The 24,601-nt window shown below is 41.4% G+C and overlaps 1 protein-coding gene across 9 annotated transcripts in view; it reads right to left on the reverse strand.

The window, feature by feature from the left end:
- The window catches only part of FOXP1 (forkhead box P1), a 639,577-nt gene that overhangs the window by 441,879 nt on the left and 173,097 nt on the right, over nt 1-24,601 (reverse strand). Inside the window, exons 1-2 of one of the 9 annotated variants that reach the window (XM_033210432.1) lie at nt 7,494-7,577; nt 2,399-2,548 (exon numbers count right to left, since the gene is read on the reverse strand). The exons of 7 other annotated variants lie outside the window; for them this stretch is intronic. The gene's annotated coding sequence lies outside the window, so the exon portion shown is untranslated. Of the gene's footprint in view, nt 1-2,398; nt 2,549-7,493; nt 7,578-24,601 lie in introns of those variants that run through there. One more of the 9 variants, XM_033210431.1, reaches the window with a different exon arrangement.

Genomic DNA, 24,601 nt, shown 5'->3' on the forward strand with positions numbered 1-24,601 from the left:
GCTGACATAGCCCATTTCCAGGGTCATATTTAAAATAATTAGCATTATTGCTAGCAAATGTTCTAATAAAACTTGAAAATGATTTCTAAGCAAAATGCAAAATTCTCTAAAACTTAACAGGAAAGTCTTCCAGTAATCTGAGATAATCTTTTGAAAGGATGTCTATGAAATCAAAGAAATTTAACATTTTAAAGTTCAGATTCTCTAGGACCACTTACATGGCTCCTGAAAACAACTCTCGGAGAACCTGACCTATGGACTCTCTTATCCCATGTGATTCTTTTTCATTTTTTAAATTTTTAGTAGAGATGGGATCTCGCTGTGTTGCCCAGGCAATGGTGCTAATTATTTTAAATATGACCCTGGAAATGGGCTATGTCAGCTTGAAAAGACTATTTTTAACAGAATTTGGTTTTAAAGGCAAGTTTTATAGACATTATAGTAATACCACTGTTACTAATTAGCATCCATTGCGTAAATGTACGTGATATTAGAGAGGCAAGTATACATAAAATTATAAATTGTGACATTTTATGAGTTTTTTTTTTTCTTTATTATGAGTCTTCTATAGTCATCATTACTTAACAGTGTGAAATGTGGTCTTAGACATTACATCATGTAAAGAGCAGGTCTTGAACTCCTGGGCTCAAGTGATCCTCCAGTCTCAGCCTCCCAAAGTGTTGGGGTTACAGGCATGAGCCACTGCACCCAGCCCCATATACTTCTTTGACACATACAAATGTCTGCGGAGCACAGCAAGAGTTTCTGAGAAGCGGATGGAAACAAACGCCTACACACCTGCATCAACAATGTCCACTAAAGAGCCCCAGTTTCCAGAAGAGTCACCAGCTCCCCAAGAGCAGAATATAAATTGTTCATATGCACCAGCCCAACTCCAAGGCAATCCAGCAGTTATTTTTAGAAGTCCAGGATTTTTGTTTTCTCAGAACAATGATGAGTCTTCTTTAGAGACAGGTTTTTAAAACCAACAGTCAACTCTCCTTTTTAAGCCTTCCCATATTTCAAGTCGAGTTCAGCTATGGGACAAAAAATCTAGAAGAAAGAATTACACAGGCAGTGGTCATTTGTTCTTTAATACATCCCAGACCTTAGAAGAAAAGGTCAAACAGGTTATCTGTGAGTGTGAAGCAATGCCTAGGAACCAATGAGGGAAGAAGGTGTCTGCTAGGTTTCTCCCAATATGATATAAAGTCTCTTCAACGGATCAAAGATACATTTTTATAATTTTAAAAATAGATATTTTAATAGATAAGGTGATCAAATGGAAGGATCATCAATAATAGCAACTTTGTATTTTGTATATGACTTTGCATTTGTCAGGCAGCTGCCAATTCATCATTATACCAACCCTTGTGTCAAAGGCAGTGTCAGTCTTACAGATGGATGACTCTGGAAAAACTAAATGGCTTGTCCCAAAACTGCTGGGATTTGTTTGGGGACTCCAATTCCAGTGCTCCTTTCACTATTATGGCTCTTAACTAAAGAACTGAACTGGAGGCTGGACACGGTGGCTCACGCCTGTAATCCCAGCACTTTGGGAGGCCAAGGTGGGTGGATCACCTGAGGTCAGGATTTCGAGACCAGGCTGACCAACATGGAGAAACCCCGTCTCTACAAAAAATACAAAATTAACCGGGTGTGTGGCGCATGCCTGTAATCTCAGCTTACTTGGGAGGCTGAGGCAGGAGAATTGCTTGAACCCAGGAGGTGGAGGTTGCGGTGAGCCAAGATCATGCAGTTGCACTCCAGTCTGGGCAACAAGAGTGAAACTCCGTCACCAAAAAAAAAAATTGAACTGGATAATCCAGATAAAACCGTCTACTTCCCCCTAGTTAATATCTGGAGACTGTTTCACTGATTCTATTATTTGACTCATGGCTGAACAGATTCCTAGTTCCCTTTTAGCATTAAAATAATAGGTAGAAAAACAAAGCTCGGCATCTTATGACCCTGGTTTCCCAAGTCTGTAAGATCAGGCCCCAAATAATTCTGCTGCCTTGAGTCTTTCTGCTCTCCATCTTGTACGCCTTTTTTCCGTTCCTCAAACCCACCCAGTTCGTGATATCCCAGGGTCTGAACACTAGTTGTTCCCTAAGTCTGGAGTGCTTTTCTTCCAAGCTGCTCCTGGCTGCCTCCCTCTTGCCATTCAGACCTCAGCTCTAAAGTCACCTCCTCTAAGAAGCCTTACCTGGCTACCTCATCTACACTGGCCCAGGGGTACTCCTTATTCCATCATTCTGTTTTATTTCTCTGCACAGCACTTTCCTCTGGTACTGTTCTTTGTTGTTTGTTTAGTATCTGTACCCTACTAGAATACCCGCAACACAACAGCAAGGTTCTTGGCAGTCTTGTTAACAGTTATATTCCCAGTACTTACAACACTGCCTGGCACACAAAAAGTCTTCAATAAGTAATTGCTAAATGAACGAATGAATGAATCATATCCCATATCATATCAGTCTCCAATAATGTATCCTCCTCTTCGTAATGTAGAGCCCTTTGATATGGTCAATGTTGTGCAAATTTCCTGTAACGAATGGGGGAGGTTGGTTATGAACGACTTAGCTACATTAAAATGTTTTATAAATGCTCTGCAGATAAAAAAGACTGGTTTCTTTAATGATGTATCGAGTAAAAGGCATCTTTGCACCCACCGGGAAACACAGATGGGTTACAAAAATGCAGAGTTTAGTTACACAAATCCTTTCTATATTAATTAATCATCTAACATAAAAGAGAAGGCTTAAAGAAGAGCAGCTAGGGCCTCATTCAGGAGGAGGGATAGGGCAGAGCTGAGTCAAGTCTTAGAGTGCAGTCTATCTTGAACTCTGCCACTGGACTACACAGAACCTTGAGTGCTGGAACAGTAGAGCATCAAAGCAGGGCAAGAATCCTGAAACTTTTGGAGCTGCCACAAAGAGCAGGAAGCTCAGTAAGTGTCAGGTGTAACCAGGAATATGGTGCCCGATGATTGCAACCATACCTAGCAGAAATGGATTGCTCAGCTCTAACACATGCACCTGGGATGTTAGTTCAATCAACTGAAGTCTAGGAAGCAGACACAGTATTACCATCTCCATTTGGTAAATGAGGAAACTGGGCTTGGAAAGTTTAAGTAACTGACCCAGTTGCAGAGCCAGGATTTGACCCAGGAAGTCTGAGTCAAAGCCAAGCTCTTCACCCACAGGCTTGTGTCCCATGAGGATAAGCTTCCTACCAAGCAAAGACTCCAACAGGAGCACGGTCAGCTAAGATCAGGCCTAAAGCAACCTACCTGCAGGTAACACAAATTCCAGTGAAAACTAACTACACAATGTATGGGGCCCATGGCATAATGAACACTTGGGACCCCTTGTCCAAAGATTTAAAAAATGTTTAAGAAGACAGCAACAGCAGAGCCTTAAACTGAGCGTGGGTCCCTTTTAAATGCCGGGTCTTGTGAGATTAGGCATGTCTCACACCCACGAATACAGCTCTGATTCTAAGTGTTTTATTTCTTCAAAACTTTACTCCCTGTACTTCAACTGTATCCATCTCTGTATAAAGTTCGACGTATGAGTCATAAGGAATATATATATATATATACACACACACACACCACACACACACACACACACATTTAAATGGAATCAACAGAGTCTAGGAGGGAGGGATTAGAAGCACGTGTACCTTTCCCACTTTTTATTTTAAATTGTCTAAGCCATCAAGTGGCAGTCCCTGGAATTGCATGGAGAGAGCTTAGGAGGCAAAAACTCATTCAGAAGGAACCAGATCTAACTGGATTCCAAGGTTCTAAACTTTAAGAGGGTTGCAAAAGAGCCATCTACACTGCTTCACGGATTATGTGGACAAGCATTTATAATTTGGGAACGTTTTATCTGGATGGATTTTGCTAGTCTTTTCCAAATGATATTCTGAATGTAGGTATTGTTGCCTGTGGTTCTTTGGATTGTTCAACAAATACTTTCTGAATGTACATTTATGTGCCAGGCAATGTGACAGGACTTGGGGCCGCAGTTTTTGCCTCTGTGGAACTTACAGACTGAACACCGGGAAATAAACGTTAAACAAATAATGTTACAAATAGACGTATAATTACAATGTATGGTCAAGTCTACAAGAGCTATCAAGTCTGCAGTACCATGGGAGAAAACAATAGGAGGACCCTGTATTTTCAGCTGAGAGGACAAGGAAGGAAAACCCCATCAAAACTCTCACTGATTTCACAGAATTAATCTAGAAACCTTCGATGTCTTCCACGTATACTATTTAGAGTAATTTCTCCATCTACACTGGAAAAGACAGGAAAGTTCCTACGTCTAGTATAATTCCAGGTCCTAAGCTGTACAGACAGACCCAATCCTACAGTTTAACTGTTCTCCGTATAACATTTTACAGGGATGCAAGGGAAGAAGGGAGAAGGTAGAGAGAGGGAAAGAGGGAAGAGGTAGAGAGAGTGGCGAGAGAGAGAGAAGGGGAGAGGAAGGAAGGAAAACCAGAAAGATCACTACCTTCTGTCCACAGAATACCTTTTAAGATATAACCATTTTCTTTCTTTATCCTCCTCCAAAAGCTTGAAAACACTTCGTACCACTCGTAGCTTCTATCACTCCAATGTCTTAACATTATTTTAAAAGAGCTTTGTGTGTGCAAATAATGCTAAAACCAGAAATTGTACCTCTTTCCTTAGAAGCATTGATCTAATCTGATTGTATATATGTCAAGTCGATGTGTGCAATATGTATGTCAACAGTGCTTAAGTAATATCTTGTCTCCACTTGCTTCTGATTTCTTTGAATTCTCATATTAACCACTCTCATTTTTTTTTTTAAACAGTGCTGGGATTTTCCCTCTTTGAAACTTGACAGAAACATAAGATATTTCAGTTCTTGCTATGAAGCACTAAGCACGCTGAAAACATCGCCAGCCCTTTAGTCTCATTAGTTTCCTTTAAACACCTACTTTGCTGGTATAAGCTAATGTGAACCCTTTTCACCCTGTTTAAATTCCAACATAAAATTTGTACACAACAATAAAACATGTGGCTCATTTGTCACGCTTCCAGGAGCAACTATGTCACTCACACCAAGAACCACGGGCTGGGTGTGCAGAGTGATTTCGCTCCCATTTCACATCACTCAATTGTGCCTTCTGTAGAAAAGCTTTTAACAACCACATCTGGCCTTTAATAAATCACTGCACTTTGTCTTCCTGCCAAAACTCCTCCTTTATCTAACTTACATCTTCATGATGAGATAGGAAATCACGCATTATGGTGGTGACAAACAATTGTAATTATGTCATTAGTAGCCATTTAGTCTACAAAGGTGCTCAAAAAGGAAATACAATGCAAAATAAGAAATATAGGGTAATACATTGATCACAGTTCTAATCCGCTTTTACTTCATGAGTGTAAAAAGCTGGCATAATTCTTGGGCACAGCAGGCAGTAATGGCATACCACTTTATGAACTATACAGCTATTTTATTCCCCTATCTACTTAAAAATAAAAAAGCATTTAATAGCTTGATTTAGACATAAAAGTTATTTGTGATGCCTCACTGATTATAATATTTATTTTTCAACTGTTCGTAGAAGTGACTTTCTGTGTTAGGAAAGAAACTTGAGTTATTTGGGTTTATGAAATTTAACAACCATATGTGTGTGTATGTATCTACGTACACACATGTGTATATGTGTGGGTATACAGGTATGTACATATGTGTAGGTGTATACATATGCATATGTGTATATGTACACCCAAAACACATTCAGACACATCTCTAAAGGAGTCAAACAACTTCACAGTATGATACATTCTGTAAAGCTCCCAAGTCATGAAGAAACAAAACCGCAAACCAGAAATTTAAGAAAATGTGACTACCCTCAAGGAAAGTATAAAATACCCTTTATTCTACCATCTCCCACCATACATTTTAGAAACAAGAAATTCAAGCAAGTTTCAAAATAAGCAGCTATTTAGGTATACCTGAAGTTGTAAAATCCTATGCATTTCACTAAAGTTGATAAAAATCAACTCCCAGATTCCACACGGAACATAGTTCCAACATTCACCCAGACGGAAGCACTACTGACAACCAGGGTAGGGAACGGGGGTTTGCAACCTTTGATAACCTACAACCTTCTGAGATGGAGCATGATGAAATTTCCTCTTACCACATCTCAACCTTTGAAATGCATACACCTAAAATATGTAAGTAAAATGAATCCGAAAGCAGTGTGGTCAAACATTAGCAAGGGCAATTTTATGTATAACTACAGTCAGCCAATTCACTCTCCACACCTCTTACAAATCCTCATTTTACTGGGAAATCTTTCCATGAAACTCTGTAAATAACTCTACAAATCATTTAAAAATTTCTCCAGTTGTTAATTTGAAAACTATTTAGCAAACGCCTAGCATGTTCCACATCAATCTGTGAATCCCAAGATAATTAAAATGTAAACCCAGAGACAAAAAATTGAAACTCAAAACACCGATGCCAAATCTAACTAACGCTGTGTTAATAATTATGACCACTATTTCCAGATATATAAATTTTTTCATGTGATAAGCTTTCATTTTTTTACCTTGCACTTGGCAGTGTATGTTTTCCTGGGAGGGTTTGGGGCTGAACCCATTAAAAAAAATTGGGGGCAATTACGTAAAAAATGTTTATGTCACCATAATATTGAGGTAAATCTTATTGATATCATTACCTGGCTGATACAACCCAGTGCTGGTATGAACACAATGAAACCAATTTTTTCAAAATTTTCATGGACTTAATCTAATAACCAGATGGTTAGCTGTACTGGGTGTTTCTAAGGCATATACTTTCTGTTTTATTAATTTATGTATAACTTTTTTTTGAGATGGAGTCTCGTTCTGTTGCCCAGGCTGGAATGCAGTGGTGCAATCTCAGCTCACTGCAACCTCCAAACTCCTGAGTTCAATCGATTCTCGTGCCTCAGCCTCCTGAGTAGCTGGGATTACAGGCACAAGCCACCATGCCTGGCTAATTTTTGTATGTTTGTAGAGACAGGGTTTCACCATGTTGGCAAGGCTGGTCTTGAAATCCTGGCCTCAAGTGGTCCGCTCACCTTGGCCTCCCAAAATTCTGGGATTACAGGCGTGAGGCACCGCAGCCGGCCAATTTATGTGTAATTAATGCTTCGTGTTGACTTTCATCTGAATACAGAACCACACATTTTCAAAATATGCTTGGGAAGTAAAAGAAGCTGAATTTTTTCCCCATCATTTTTGTTTAAAAAGAGAACAATCTCCCATATCAATGATCTACATTGTGTTAGACGTAGAAGTCCCACCACAATTTTTTTGAGGAAAATTAGAAAGTGACTATTTCAGACAAAGAAAGTAATCTCGAATAATAAACAGAGGCTTCAGGAGAATACATAAGGAGGAGGGGTCTACGTTTCATAAAAACAGGACAATCTTCAGTCAAATTTACCTATATGCTGTCAGCTTGCTTTTCTCTTCATCAGTCTGTCTCTTGTCTAAGATGAGTCCTTCCGCACAGGAGTCTCCGCCACCCCTACTCAAAAAACTTTGACATTTAAAATTTTATTTTTTCTAAGAAAAGCTTATCTGAAAACTCACATGCTTCTCTAGTTACATATGAAAGAAACTGTACTTACATCAACATTATCTTTATTTATCAACTCCCCTGCACATTGCCCCCTGGGTACCAACAGTTCAAAAGTTCAAAAAGGGTTTTGAAAATAAACCAAGATAGAAAACAGGCACCAACTCCTATTTGGAACTTACGTTCTCATGCCTTCTAGCATTCTCTGGATGATGGATCAAGAGGAATGATAAAAGAGACAGAGAGAGAGGCAGCTGCCAGGGGAGGGTATCAATTGGTGTGGATAGCATTTCTCACACCGACTGAAAAATTCGTGTTGTCCCCAGAAGCTGTCAAGCTAAGCAACGGACAGATCTACATATCACACCTCAGGATAAGAGGCAGCAGCTAAAAGCCTCATTCACTCAGAAATCCTGCCTCTCTTTTATTCTTACATTTTCCTTGTTTTTAATGCTATTTTTATTTGGCTTCCAACATTCCTCTCTGGGTTTCTGTTAACCTCTTAAAAGGGATGTGGGAGAGAGCACATGAACAGGTCTGTACGCAGGACAACCTGTGCTGGACATCTGGAACTATCTCTGCTCTAGTGCTGCACCAGCTAGTTGATACCTTCCTTCCCTAAATCTTGTTACAACCTGCAACTAAAGACAAGGCTCTCCCCATTCAATCAATGAAGCGGGATCTCTCTCTTCAAACAGACAAAGTGAATGGACACAACACAAATTTGAATCTGTCTGTTATCAGACACCGGGGCCCAGGCAGCCATTACTTCCTCCCTGGAGCACCAATTCAGCCCAGCTGGGAAACAGTTATTCTGTACATAGAGTTATCCCTCACCCCTACCCCCACCCCTATCCTGCTCCTCACCAGGCTCTAAATGCTGTGAGAGAAGGAATGGCACACAAACATCTTCCTCACTGGAGTGGTAGCAGGCTCTGAATTGGGGATCAAGAAACCTTAGTGAGTGCAGTTTATTGTCCTAATTCTACTTCCAGGTATTTACTCTAAAGGAGTTCTTGTGCATGCCAATGACGTTTATTGCTCTAAAAATAAAATCATAGGCCAGGCACGGTGGCTCACACCTATAATCCCAGCACTTTGGGAGGCTGAGACAGGTGGATCACTTGAGCCCAGAAGTTTGAGACCAGCCTGGGCAACACGGCAAAACGCTGTCTCTACTAAAAATACAAAAATTAGCCAGCCATGGTGGCGCACGCCTGTAGTCCCAGCTACTTGGGGGGCTGAAGTGGGAGGATCGCTTGAGCCTGAAGGTTGAGACTGTAGTAAGCCATGTTCGTGCCACTGCACTCCAGCCTGGGCAACAAAATGAGACCCTATCTTAATCTAATCATAAATGTCTATCATTTGTGGAATGAATAAGCATAATCCATTGATAAATGACAGAATACTTTGTACATTTCTAGCAGCGTACGTGAGATCTACACATGTGAACATGATACCTTTTTCAAAATCATGCCTGAATACAGCATGAAGTAGATAGGATACAATACAGTTTGACACTAAACTTGTAAATGAAATACACACTCTCAGAAAAGGCTACCTGTGTACATAAGTGTATCTAAATAGAATGGAACGGGTACCCCAAGCTCCTGATGGAATGTGCTGCTGAGAAGTGGAAAGGAGAAAAGTTAAAAGAGATCTTAGGTGTTGCTGACATGTTTTATTTCTTTTAAATACATCTAGAAGCAAATAGGACAAGCTGCTAAGAAGGGTTCCTTCAGGGTGGAGGGGATGCAGATGACTGCTAACCCTGTACATTCCTCTAACTTGTACATGTCTCAGGCTCTACACCGAATCCACTCCCTGCCAAGTGAATTCTGAAGATGGTTTGAAAAATCCCTCAATCAACTAGGTTGTCTTTTTACACATATTTAGCCAAGCACCGTCTTTGTCAGATAAGAGATTTTATGACAACACAGGGGGGCGGAGCAAGATGGCCGAATAGGAACAGCTCCAGTCTCCAACTCCCAGCGCGAACGACACAGAAGACCAGTGATTTCTGCATTTTCAACTGAGACTCCACCTCTGGGGACAGCACACAGCTGAAGACCAACAGGGGAAGCAGCGGGGGCCTGTGCAGACGCAAACGACTCTGTCTGACAGCTTTGGGGAGAGCTGTGGATCTCCCAACGCCGAGGTTGAGATCTGAGAACGGACAGACTGCCTGCTCAGGTGGGTCCCTGACCCCTGAGTAGCCTAACTGGGAGACATCCCCCACTAGGGGCAGTCTGGCACCCCACACCTCACAGGGTGGAGTCATCCCTGAGAGGAAGCTTCCACAGGAAGAATCAGACAGGTACACTCACTGTTCAGCAATATTCTATCTTCTGCAACCTCTGCTGCTGATACCCAGGCAAACAGGGTCGGGAGTGGACCTCAAGCAATCTCCAACAGACTTATAGCTGAGGGTCCTGACTGTCAGAAGGAAAACTATCAAACAGGAAGGACACCTATACCAAAACCCCATCAGTACGTCACCATCATCAAAGACCAGAGACAGATAAAACCACAAAGATGGGGAAAAAGCAGGGCAGAAAAGCTGGAAATTCAAAAAATAAGAGCGCATCTCCCCCTGCAAAGGAGCGCAGCCCTCGCCAGCAACGGATCAAAGCTGGTCAGAGAATGACTTTGACGAGATGAGAGAAGAAGGCTTCAGTCCATCAAACTTCTCAGAGCTAAAGGAGGAATTATGTACCCAGCGCAAAGAAACTAAAAATCTTGAAAAAAGAGTGGAAGAATTGACAGCTAGACTAATTAATGCAGAGAAGGTCATAAACGAAATGACAGAGATGAAAACCATGACACGAGAAATACGTGACAAATGCACAAGCTTCAGTAACTGACTCGATCAACTGGAAGAAAGAGTATCAGCGATTGAGGATCAAATGAATGAAATGAAGCGAGAAGAGAAACCAAAAAAAAAAGAAGAAAAAGAAATGAACAAAGCCTGCAAGTAGTATGGGATTCTGTAAAAAGACCAAATCTACGTCTGATTGGGGTGCCTGAAAGTGAGGGGGAAAATGGAACCAAGTTGGAAAACACTCTTCAGGATATCATCCAGGAGAACTTCCCCAACCTAGTAGGGCAGGCCAACATTCAAATTCAGAAGAAACAGAGAACGCCACAAAGATACTCCTCCAGAAGAGCAACTCCAAGACACATAATTGCCAGATTCACCAAAGTTGAAATGAAGGAAAAAATCTTAAGGGCAGCCAGAGAGAAAGGTCGGGTTACCCACAAAGGGAAGCCCTTCAGACTAACAGCAGATCTCTCGGCAGAAACTACAAGACAGAAGAGAGTGGGGGCCAATATTCAATGTTCTTAAAGAAAAGAATTTTCAAACCAGAATTTCATATCCAGCCAAACTAAGTTTCATCAGTGAAGGAGAAATAAATCCTTTACAGACAAGCAAATGCTTAGAGATTTTGTCACCATCAGGCCTGCCTTACAAGAGACCCTGAAGGAAGCCCTAAACATGGAAAGGAACAACCGGTACCAGCCATTGCAAAAACATGCCAAAATGTAAAGACCATAGAGGCTAGGAAGAAGCTGCATCAACTAATGAACAAAATAACCAGTTAATATCATAATGACAGGATCTAGTTCACACATAACAATATTAACCTTAAATGTCAATGGACTAAATGCTCCAATTAAAAGACACAGACTGGCAAACTGGATCAAGAGTCAAGACCCATCAGTCTGCTGTATTCAGGAGACCCATCTCACATGCAGAGACATACATAGGCTCAAAATAAAGGGATGGAGGAAGATCTACCAAGCAAATGGAGAACAAAAAAAAGCAGGGGTTGCAATCCTAGTCTCTGATAAAACAGACTTTAAACCATCAAAGATCAAAAGAGACAAAGAAGGCCATTACATAATGGTAAAGGGATCAATTCAACAGGAAGAGCTAACTCTCCTAAATATATATGCACCCAATACAGGAGCACCCAGATTCATAAAGCAAGTCCTTAGAGACTTACAAAGAGACTTAGACTCCCATACAATAATAATGGGAGACTTCAACACTCCACTGTCAACATTAGACAGATCAACGAGACAGAAAGTTAACAAGGATATCCAGGAATTGAACTCATCTCTGCACCAAGCGGACCTAATAGATATCTATAGAACTCTCCACCCCAAATCAACAGAATATACATTCTTCTCAGCACCACATCGCACTTATTCCAAAATTGACCACATAATTGGAAGTAAAGCACTCCTCAGCAAATGTACAAGAACAGAAATTATAACAAACTGTCTCTCAGACCACACTGCAATCAAACTAGAACTCAGGACTAAGAAACTCAATCAAAACCGCTCAACTACATGGAAACTGAACAACCTGCTCCTGAATGACTACTGGGTACATAACGAAATGAAGGCAGAAATAAAGATGTTCTTTGAAACCAATGAGAACAAAGATACAACATACCAGAATCTCTGGGACACATTGAAAGCAGTGTGTAGAGGGAAATTTATAGCACTAAATGCCCACAAGAGAAAGCAGGAAAGATCTAAAATTGACACTCTAACATCACAATTAAAAGAGCTAGAGAGGGCCGGGCGCGGTGGCTCAAGCCTGTAATCCCAGCACTTTGGGAGGCCGAGACGGGTGGATCACGAGGTCAGGAGATTGAGACCATCCTGGCTAACACGGTGAAACCCCGTCTCTACTAAAAAAAAAATACAAAAAATTAGCCAGGCGAGATGGCGGGCGCCTGTAGTCCCAGCTACTCGGGAGGCTGAGGCAGGAGAATGGCGTAAACCCGGGAGGCGGAGCTTGCAGTGAGCCGAGATCGCGCCACTGCACTCCAGCCTGGGTGACAGAGCGAGACTCCGTCTCAAAAAAAAAAAAAAAAAAAAAAAAAAAAAAAAAAAAAAAAGAGCTAGAGAGGCAAGAGCAAACACATTCAAAAGCTAGCAGAAGGCAAGAAATAACTAAGATCAGAGCAGAACTGAAGGAGATAGAGACACAAAAAACCCTCCAAAAACTCAATGAACCCAGGAGTTGGTTTTTTGAAAAGATCAACAAAATTGACAGACCGTTAGCAAGACTAATAAAGAAGAAAAGAGAGGAATCAAATAGACGCAATAAAAAATGATAAAGGGGATATCACCACCGACCCCACAGAAATACAAACAACCATCAGAGAATACTATAAACGCCTCTACGCAAATCAACTAGAAAATCTAAAAGAAATGGATAATTTCCTGGACACTTACACTCTCCCAAGACTAAACCAGGAGAAGTTGAATCCCTGAATAGACCAATAGCAGGCTCTGAAATTGAGGCAACAATTAATAGCCTACCCACCAAAAAAAGTCCAGGACCAGATGGATTCACAGCTGAATTCTACCAGAGGTACAAGGAGGAGCTGGTACCATTCCTTCTGAAACTATTCCAATCAACTGAAAAAGAGGGAATCCTCCCTAACTCATTTTATCAGGCCAACATCATCCTGATACCAAAGCCTGGCAGAGACACAACAAAAAAAGAGAATTTTAGACCAATATCCCTGATGAACATCGATGCAAAAATTCTCAATAAAATACTGGCAAACCGGATTCAGCAGCACATCAAAAAGCTTATCCACCATGATCAAGTGGGCTTCATCCCTGGGATGCAAGGCTGGTTCAACATTTGCAAATCAATAAACGTAATCCAGCATATAAACAGAACCAAAGACAAGAATCACATGATTATCTCAATAGATGCAGAAAAGGCTTTTGACAAAATTCAACAGCCCTTCATGCTGAAAACGCTCAAGAAATTCGGTATTGATGGAACGTACCTCAAAATAATAAGAGCTATTTATGACAAACCCACAGCTAATATCATACTGAATGGGCAAAAACTGGAAAAATTCCCTTTGAAAACTGGCACAAGACAGGGATGCCCTCTCTCACCACTCCTATTCAACATAGTGTTGGAAGTTCTGGCTAGGGCAATCAGGCAAGAGAAAGAAATAAAGCGTATTCAGTTAGGAAAAGAAGAAGTCAAATTGTCCCTGTTTGCAGATGACATGATTGTATATTTAGAAAACCCCATCGTCTCAGCCCAAATCTCCTTAAGCTGATAAGCAACTTCAGCAAAGTTTCAGGATACAAAATTAATGTGCAAAAATCACAAGCATTCTTATACACCAGTAACAGACAAGCAGAGAGCCAAATCAGGAATGAACTTCCATTCACAATTGCTTCAAAGAGAATAAAATACCTAGGATCCAACTTACAAGGAATATAAAGGACCTCTTCAAGGAGAACTACAAACCACTGCTCAGTGAAATCAAAGAGGACACAAACAAATGGAAGAACATACCATGCTCATGGATAGGAAGAATCAATATCATGAAAATGGCCATACTGCCCAAGGTTATTTATAGATTCAATGCCATCCCCATCAAGCTACCAATGACTTTCTTCACAGAATTGGAAAAAACTGCTTTAAAGTTCATATGGAACCAAAAAAGAGCCCGCATTGCCAAGACAATCCTAAGTCAAAAGGACAAAGCTGGAGGCGTCACGCTACCTGACTTCAAACTATACTACAAGGCTACAGTAACCAAAACAGCATGGTACTGGTACAAAACAGAGATCTAGACCAATGGAACAGAACAGAGTCCTCAGAAATAAAACCACACATCTACAGCCATCTGATCTTTGACAAACCTGAGAGAAACAAGAAAGGGGAAAGGATTCCTATTCAATAAATGGTGCTGGGAAAATTGGCTAGCCATAATAGAAAGCTGAAACTGGATCCTTTCCTTACCCCTTATACGAAGATTAATTCAAGATGGATTAGAGACTTAAATGTTAGACCTAATACCATAAAAACCCTAGAAGAAAATCTAGGTAGTACCATTCAGGACATAGGCATGGGCAAGGATTCATGTCTAAAACACCAAAAGCAACAGCAGCAAAAGCCAAAATTGACAAATGGGATCTAATTAAACTAAAGAGCTTCTGCACAGCAAAAGAAACTACCATCAGAGTGAACAGGCAACCTACAGAATGGGAGAAAATTTTTGAAAACTACTCATCTGACAAAGGGCTAATATTCAGAATCTACAAAGAACTCAAACAAATATACAAGAAAAAAACAAACAACCCCATCAAAAAGTGGGCAAAGGATATGAACAGACATTTCTCAAAAGAAGACATCCATATAGCCAACAGACACATAAGAAAATGCTCATCATCACTCGCCATCAGAGAAATGCAAATCAAAACCACAATGAGATACCATCTCACACCAGTTAGAATGGCAATCATTAAGAAGTCAGGAAACAACAGGTGTTGGAGAGGATGTGGAGAAATAGGAACACTTTTACACTGTTGGTAGGATTGTAAACTAGTTCAACCATTATGGAAAACAGTATGGCAATTCCTCAAGGATCTAGAACTAAATGTACCATATGACCCAGCCATCCATACTGGGTATATACCCAAAAGATTATAAATTATTCTACTAAAGACACATGCACACGTATGTTTATTGCGGCACTATTCACAATAGCAAAGACTTGGAATCAACCCAAATGTCCATCTGTGACAGACTGGATTAAGAAAATGTGGCACATATACACCATGGAATACTATGCAGCCATAAAAAAGGATGAGTTTGCGTCCTTTGTGGGGACGTGGATGCAGCTGGAAACCATCATTCTTAGCAAACTATCACAAGAACAGAAAACCAAACACCGCATGTTCTCACTCATAGGTGGGAACTGAACAATGAGATCACTTGACTCGGGAAGGGGAACATCACACACTGGGGCCTATCATGGGGAGGGGGGAGGAGGGAGGGATTGCATTGGGGAGTTATACATGATATAATGATGAATTGATGGGTGCTGACGAGTTGATGGGTACAGCACACCAACATGGCATAAGTATACATATGTAACAAACCTGCACGTTATGCACATGTATCCTAGAACTTAAAGTATAATAAAAATAATAATAATAATTACAATAAAAAAAGAGATTTTATAAGCAAAACAAAATTAAGTCTCTTATAAGAGGAAGTTTAGTTTTTTGTTGTGTTTTTTCTACTTGGTAGAAATATCATAACCCCGATTATCAAGTGATCAGGAATAGGGAAGCTGGATCTTCTCCAAGTCACAAAATCCTCGTGTGTTCATGTGTGGCATGTACATGTCTTCCAGTCTGATGTAGTGAAGAACACAAACTGTTCTTCACAGTTCTAGCTGGGGCTAGGAGTATGGAACCCTGATTTAACAAAAAGCTCTCCTGGGTGTCTGAGCTGGAGATGGTGTTTCAAAAAATGATGTGGCTCATCACTGAAAGTTTTCAGGTTGACGGCTCATAAATGGTGAAGAAAGAAAGGCAACAGAAAAATGAGGGAACAGTTTCAAGATTTGGACTGGGATTCAAGGAGGATTACTGATGTAAGAGGTGTGTATGTGTGTGTGCGTGCGTGTGTGTGCGTGTGTGTGCGTGCGCATGCCCTACGTTTATAGGAAAGAGTTTAATTCTCTCTCTGATAAGAATAAAGGACCCAGCCTGGGCACGGTGGCTCACGCCTGTAATCCCAATACTTTGGGAGGCCAAGATGGGTGGATCACTTGCACTCAGGAATTCAAGACCAGCCTGGGCAACATGGCAAAACCCCATCTTCACTAAAAATACAAAGAAATAGCCCGATGTGGTGGCAGGCACCTGTAGTCCCAGCTACTTGGGAGGCTGAGGTGGGAAGATTGTTTGAGCCCAAGAGGTGGAGGCTGTAGTGAGCCAAGATCACACCACTGCACTCCAGCCTGGGCAACAGAGCAAGACACTGTCTCAAAAACAGCAACAACAACAAAAAAGTAAAGGATCCAAGGAATGATAGAATTCCAAATATGATAAAACTGCCCTTCAAAATAGATGGCATGTGAAGAAAAGAATGTAAAATTCCTTTTTATTTGCTTTCAATAATATTAACATGAATGATAACAAAAGATGTCTTTCTAAAACAAAGAAGACATACGGCGATGGCCTACAGATAATTACCTTAGAGGAGGGCATGGGCAATGGAGATCCCCATGTATTGGGTTATTTCTTTTTTTTTTTTTTTTTTTTTTTTTTTTTTTTTATTATACTTTAAGTTCTAGGGTACATGTGCATAACGTTTATATCATGTATAACTCCCCAATGCAATCCCTCCCTCCTCCCCCCTCCCCATGATAGGCCCCAGTGTGTGATGTTCCCCTTCCCGAGTCCAAGTGATCTCATTGTTCAGTTCCCACCTATGAGTGAGAACATGCGGTGTTTGGTTTTCTCTTCTTGTGATAGTTTGCTAAGAATGATGGTTTCCAGCTGCATCCATGTCCCTACATCGCTCTTGTTGCCCAGGCTAGAGTGCAATGGCGTGATCTTGGCTCACCACAATCTCTGCTTCCCAGGTTCAAGTGATTCTCCTGCCTCAGCCTCCCGTGTAGCCGGGATTACAGGCAACGCACCACCATGCTTGGTTAATTTTGTATTTTTACTAGAGACAGGGTTTCTCCATGTTGGCCGGGCTGGTCTCGAACTCCCGACCTCAGCTGATCTGCCCACCTCAGTCTCCCAAAGTGCTGGAATTACAGGCATGAGCCACCAGGCCAGCCTGTGTTGGGTTATTTCTTTTGGAAACAAGACTTTATTGTTACTTTTGATATTGTTAATTTGTTTCCCAAGAATCCCAGAGCCAAAGCACAAGTTTTCTTAGTGACACCTGACCAAGTTTCTAAAAATGTTGTACAAAGGCCATTAAATAAGAAGAAAAAAAAAATAATTGTTGACTTTAAATATGCAGGCAAAAGTCACAGTAAATAACAATAATTTGCTTGGAATATTGTTCCATACAGCATTTCACAGAAATCCAGCATACAATTTACAAGAAAGTGCAGGCAAATTAATTGTATACTTTCACCTTTTCTTCTCAATTCACATATGAAAAGAATAACATTTTACCCCACGCAGAGAAGCCCCATAGGCCGCATAGGGTTTTGAAAAGAGACTAATCAATAGTATCAACTGAACCTGAGATTAGATTAAACGGCAGACAGAGGCAAACAGCCTATAATCATTAAGAATCCTCATTCCCATGGCTTTCAACCTCCTTTTCCCTGATGGCAGGCAACAGGGCAATATGGTTTATCGTGCAGAGACTGAATCCAGTACAAAATGCCACCCCCAGCCCAAGGACTGCCACTGGTAATGGTTTGTGAAACGCCTCCAAAGGCGCCGCACCAGCATGCAGCCACCAACTTCCACATTTCCACACATCTGCCTTGCCAGCCTTTACGTGCAGGTCTTCCAAAGACAAGGGGCAAGGAGGCATGGCCCCAGACTCACAGTGAGTCTTGGGTTCCAGTACGGGTTCCCATGTGTAGTCTCTGTGCGACTGTGGAAGAGTGGTTGGCCTTTTCTGATGCCTGCCATCCTCCCCTATGGAAAGGGTACAGTATCAGCAGCTACCTCAGAAGGCAGGTGTGAATGTAAGATGGATACATTAGTTAGCCAGACATCAGGGTAATCTATATTCTGTGCATCCAAATCATCACCTTAAGAGTAAAAACAGTAGCTGCCATTTATTGAGCAATGATCATGTGTGACACACAAAAGCCCTTTCACATTTCTGGACTACACCACCCTAGGTAGAAGTTCACAGTATTCCCAGTTTGCAGATGGAAAAACTGAAGCTGAGAGAATAATCCGCCCCGACAGCCAGCCAAGAGGAAGCAGATGTTGGCTAGGAAGCCAGGTTGATCTGAATCTAAAGCTTTAGGCCCTAAACCAGAGTTCCACGTTCCCGACTGCACCTCAGAATCACTTGGGAAGCTTATAAAAGGCCAATGTCCAGGTCAACCTCCAAGCCAATTAAATTGTAATCTCTAAGATTGAGGACCCAGGCAGTAGTATTCTTTTTTTTTTTTTTTTTTTTGAGATGGAGTTTCACTCTTGTCACCCAGGCTGGAGTGCAGTGGCTCAATCTTGGCTCACAACAACCGCCGCCTCCCGGGTTCAAGCAATTCTCTTGCCTCAGCCTCCTGAGTAGCTGGGATTACAGGTGTCCACTACCACGTCCGGCTAATTTTTTGTATTTTTAGTAGAGATGGGGTTTCACCATGTTGGGCAGGGTGGTCTTGAACTCCTGACCTCAGGTGATCCACCCACCTCGCCTCCCAAAGTGCTGGGATTACAGGCGTGATCCACCATGCCCGGCAGGCAGCAGTATTTTTAAAGCTTTTCACTCCAACATGCAGCCTTGTTGGATGGAGAACAACTGTTCCAGTCACCATACCATACCAGGCAAGTGGTCCTTCCCTGATGAATTAGTTTCATTTTGCTGTGTAACAAATTACTGCAAATTTAAGGGCTTAAAACAACACACATTTCTTATTTTACAGTTCTGGGGGTCAGAAGTCTGAGATGGGCTCCAATGGGCTGAAATCAGGACCCTGTTCCTTCCAGTGGAGAATCTGCTTCCTCACCACTTCCAGCTTCTCGGAGCTGCTCACATCCCTTGGCCTGTGGTCTCTTCCTGAATTATTTTCGTTACTTTTTCTTTTGTTTTTAATCGACACATAATAACAGTATATATATATGGTACAGTATGATTTTTTGACACATGCATATCTTGTGTGAAAATCAAATCAGGGTATTCCATTTCCAAAGTCGGCAACATTGAGCCAAGTCCTTCTCGTGATGCTATCTCTCAGGCTCTCTCTCTTCAGCCGCCTTCTTCTACTTTTAAGAACACTGGTGATTCCGCGGGGCTCACCCAGATACTCCAAGATAACCTCCCCTTCTCAAGGGGGCAGGTGATCAGCAACCTTAATTCCATTTGCAACCTTAATTCTCCCTTGCCATGTAACACACCGTATTCCCAGGTCCAGGGGATTAGAATGTAGAGCTCTTTTGGATGTGTTATTCTGCCTTCCACACCTGACAATTCTACCTCCAGATCAGGATCACAGGCAAAGTGACACATTCTGACAATAACGTGAAAGTGGGTCTCGGTATACAAGCCTCCTGCTTGCTTTACAGTCTTACGGTGAGTATTTTACCTGCCCCTGCAACTTAGGTACCAAGCACAGTGCTTGCAGCACACCAGGGGCTCAACAGATGTTTGTGGAGGGAAAGAAAGGATCTTGCATTTCTCCTGCCACAACAGTTTATATCAGATATGCTATCATGTTCAATAAGGAAAGAGATAACCCGGGCTGTTTCTAATTGGATAGTCACAGGAGAAATTTCTGCTTGATTCTAAATGCAGCAACTCCACTCTGTTTCTTGCATTGGGAACGGCACGCCACCCATTCTCCCTAGCACACAGAAGCCTGCATCTAATTTTACAAGAGCTTGAAAAGTAATATGTCCTCTAACTTGAATTTTCTTTGCCAGTGGCCACCACAAAAACAAATGACTTTCAGTAGTGTGTGTTTCACTGGGTTTGTGTATTGGGTTGTTTTTGGAGGCTGGGGATGGGGGGGTGGCGGGAGCACACATTTAAAAAATCATGCTTCTAATCCTTAAAAAGACTAAAATAGTTTCATCCTTTCATAACCTGTCATCACGCATGTTTTTCTAAAATTAAACACATATGGCTCAAGCCAGAGTTACATTATGCACCATATTATGTAATTATCTTTTCAATTTATTACTCCTCAAAATAGAAAAAGATTAGCCCATGTTTCTTAAGTCTGAGTAAACATATGGCCTGAGGATTGTAAATGACATCCTATCTTTAAAAGAAGTTCCAAGACTAAACAACATACAATACTCCCTTCGGAAAGGCCATATGTGGTATCAGGGTTGTGAGATACAGAAGAACTGTGTCTGTCTGTGTGTGTGTGTGTGTGTGCGTGTGTGTATACATCTTTTTGCTTTCTGGCCATGTCTTTGATACCGTGAAATATTCCTGCTGGCGGATCATAAACAGCACAAAAATAGGGACCAAAAAAAAAAAAATCTCCATTTCAGCATTTCCCATTAGCCTAGTGCACTTGAGTCCTGTTTCATCCACAAGGAAAAGGTTCCCAGTCATCTGGGTGTTCATACAAGAATTATCTGTCTCTCTACAATTCAGGGGCTTTGTACCCGCTTCCTTGGCAGCCTGTGTACAACCCATTCTTCATGTTCCCTGGTGATTTAAGACCTCCTTTGAGACCCTGTGCTTGATCACTGTCCTTTTCTTCCTCGTCAGGAAAGAGAGCAGTCAAGCAGGGATCCTCATCGCTGCCAACAACTCCCTTCCCTACAACTACATTAAAGTTATTCCGGAGGCTCCCAGCAGTGTGTGGCTTAGTTAAGGGTCTGACAACGTCCCTATTATCAGAACCTTTCTTCAGGGGGGTTTGCAACTCGAAGACTTTTAATTTGCAACAGGCGGAAATTTTTGCATAGGGCTGCCAAGCATAAAGGAAATATTTCAGAGGCCATTCAAAGTGAAATCAGTTTAATTGTTTATTCCGTATTGAGGGATATCAGAAATGAAATGCTGTGAGTGGGTTTCTGATGCCTTTATGCTCCTCTTAACTAGAAAGGATGGTTTTGAAAAATAATTTTAAAGAAAGCCAAGCAAGTTGAAAACCAGCTAATCAGGCTCGCACACAGCCGTTACCATGCGTACATTCACGAGGTTTTTAAATATACATTGTGCCATGAACGTCCAGCAGGAATTCGTGGATTTCAGACTTTTCTTCAAGAAAATATCATTCCCAATGGGCTGATACCAACAATTTCCAATGGTACAGCCAAGCAAATTTTAGAAACAGAGCATCTGATAACATTTTATTGACTAAAGCGGAACCATTTAGATGAGATAGTAAAACAGTTCGCGGATGGTCTGCTCTGCCATGATGTAAGACTTTCTCTTTTTCACAGCATAAAGGCAATCCTTTTCATTTGCTCTAAATGGGTAAGTAGAGGCAAGGGGCAGCAGACACTCTGTCATAACCATTCCACAGTGCAGCATATAGATCCTGGTTTTTAATTACTAGGATGAGACTACAGTCCACTAAAAATAAACCACTAAGTTGGCTAGAAAAAGACATATCTTAGAGGCAGAATCGATGAACAAATCTTTTGGGCTACATCCTATGTTTACTGAATCTTTGGAACCAGAAATGCCACGTTTAGCTTATTTAGCACCTCATTATTTAATGCAGATCAATTCTGACATTTCCCCAGAGAAATGTATAATAGTCCAATCAGGAAGGAATATGAAGTGCAGATTAACGTGCACAGCAGGTTTTATCCTTTATGAGCAGGCTTCACTGCTGGGCCTTTGCACTTGCTGTTCTCATTCAGGAATGCTCTTCCCTCAAATATTCTCTGTCTTTTTCTTTCTTAATGTTCCTAAGTAAAAACAGCACATTCCTCACCCACAGTCTCCATTTCTTTATCCTGATTCATTTTCTCCATACCACTTACCACCAACAGAAACATTACATATATTGTTTGATTTGTTTCCCCATCTAGGATAAAAGCAGCATGAGATCAGGGAGTAGTTTTGGCCACTGCTGCATACTAATAATCTGTGAACTAGTACCTAGAATGTAACCAGCACTGAGATATTTACTGAGTAAAGAAATAAACAAGAGAATGAATGAATGAATATGCTAATACAACCGCCTCTGTATCCTCTTTGGTAGGCAGAAGGCAAGAAGCACGTTAATCTGTCTATGGAGGCAAAACTGCACTAAGGCTCACCTATCTTTTTGGAATGAAGAATGGCTTGAATCTAAGTTATTTACCTTGGAAAAAAAAGCTATTTCAGGCTATTCTGACATTAACAGTGAGAAAATTAGAAACAAAAAACCTGGAAGTAAAAGTAATATAGTCCAGCAGTTAGGGGTTTTAACTCTGAGGTTAAACTGCCTGGGTTCAAGTCTCAGTTCCTCTCCTTAAAAACAGTGTGCTCTAATCCCAGCACTTTGGGAGGCTGAGGCATGTGAATCACTTGAGCTCAGGAGTTTGAGACCAGCCTGGGCAACATGGCAAAACCCTGTCTCTGCTAAAAATACAAAAAATTAGCCAGGTGTGGTGGCATGTGCCTGTAGTCTCAGCTACCTGGGAGGCTGAGACTGGAGGATAACCTGAGACCCAGAGATCAAGGCTGCGGTGAGCTGTGATCGCACCACTGCTCTCCAGCCTGAACAACAGCATGAGACCCTCTCTCGAAACCAACAACAACAGCAACAACAAAGCAACAAAAAATAGTGTGGCGTGGCCAGTTATTTCACCTCTGTCAGTGTCAGCTCCCTCACCTGTAAAATATGGCCAAGAACAGGACTTAACCACTCAGAGTTTTCAGGAGGATGCAATAAGCTACTTCAAATAAGCACAGTGCCTGGTATAAGATAATTGTAACAACATTGTACCTACGAGTTATTTTCCATTTTAAAAAAGCAAATATCTACCAGACTGAAGATTCTGAGATATAGAATCAGAAAAGATTCTGATCTTTTGATATTTTTTGCTGAATCAACTGCCCACAATTTTTTTTAAGTTAAAAAGTCTGTTTCCTTATTGGAGCTAGTTAGTTGCAACATTTATAGATTTCAGGTGGATTATTATCTGTGTTTCCAACTTTTTTTCTATTCCAAGAAATTATGGTATGCTTCTAGTTGTGGCTTATCCTTCCTGATGTAATTTTACTTACTTGCAAGAGGCACAACCTCCTTCATTCACGATAAGCTGTGTCCTTATGATTATGTAGCCAAAAAGGTATCTACGGGTTTTTTAAATTGTACGCACACATCGTATCAATGTTTCATGTGTCCTCCCAAAGGCATTATGAAACAAATATCAAGCCTCGCTTTAATACATTTTTTAAAATTTCCCCAAACATTGATTTTACGTTTCTCATCTCTTAGAGGGATATATCATGGAAGAATCAGGACTTCAAGTGGAATAGGCTTTGTTCCATAATACCTTACCTTTTCAAAGTTGAAAGACACATCATATTTTTGTCCTTTGCATAAAAAAGCAATAAATGTCTTTTTCCCAGAAAACATTTTTCTATGGCTTTTCTTAAGAATGGCTGGTATTTGTCTATTTCCTCACCTACTGCTCATGTTAGAAGCTGACTAGAGGTATGCCTTATCACGTGTGGCTTCATACACGTAGTAAAACAGACGAACAGGCAAGTCATGTACTCCCAAAGATGCTGATTATTAGGGCTTTCTTTAGGGGCTCCAATGTTAGTCATGTGCAAAGATGTAACTGAATTAATCCACTCTCTATGGAGCACAACAGGATGTAAAATAACTTTTAAATTCCCATATATGAAATATCCATGGTTATTACCCTTTGACATCACACAATATGTAGGACATCTACAAATTTGTAACCCCTAACTCTGTTCACATATTTCTTATGCATCTGCTCCAGTTCCCCCTCCAGAGTGGACAAACCTGTTGTGGACTTAAACCAGAGGCTGAATGGTCGTGTGTGTATGTGTGTGTGTGTGTGTGTGGTGTGTGTGTGTGTGTGATGGAGTCTCGCTCTGTCATCCAGGCTGGAGTGCAGTGGCGCAATCTCAGCTCACCGCATGCTCAGCCTCCCAGGTTCAAGCTATTCTCTTGCTGCAGCCTCCCAAGTAGCTGGGACTATAGGCACCTGCCACCACGCCCGGCTAATTTTTTGTGTTTTTAGTAGAGACAGGGTTTCACCGTGTTAGCCAGGATGGTCTCGATCTCCTGACCTCATGATCTGCCCGCCTTGCCCTCCCAAAGTGCTAGGATTACAGGCGTGAGCCACCGCGCCTGGCTGAATGGTCTTTATACCATGTCTTCTGATCACCTGATGATGGCAGGTGACAGGCAAAGCCCCTTGTAGAGAAGGACCCATCAAGAGTGGCATCAGTTAGTTCGCTCCAGTGTGGCAGTGCAAACAAGCACCACTGGATTTTGAATGAGGGAAACTTCAGTTCCAATATTGCCTCTGCC

The sequence above is a fragment of the Trachypithecus francoisi genome, unplaced genomic scaffold, assembly GCF_009764315.1.
Source record: "Trachypithecus francoisi isolate TF-2019V2 unplaced genomic scaffold, Tfra_2.0 Lachesis_group0, whole genome shotgun sequence".
Classification (NCBI taxonomy): domain Eukaryota; kingdom Metazoa; phylum Chordata; class Mammalia; order Primates; family Cercopithecidae; genus Trachypithecus; species Trachypithecus francoisi.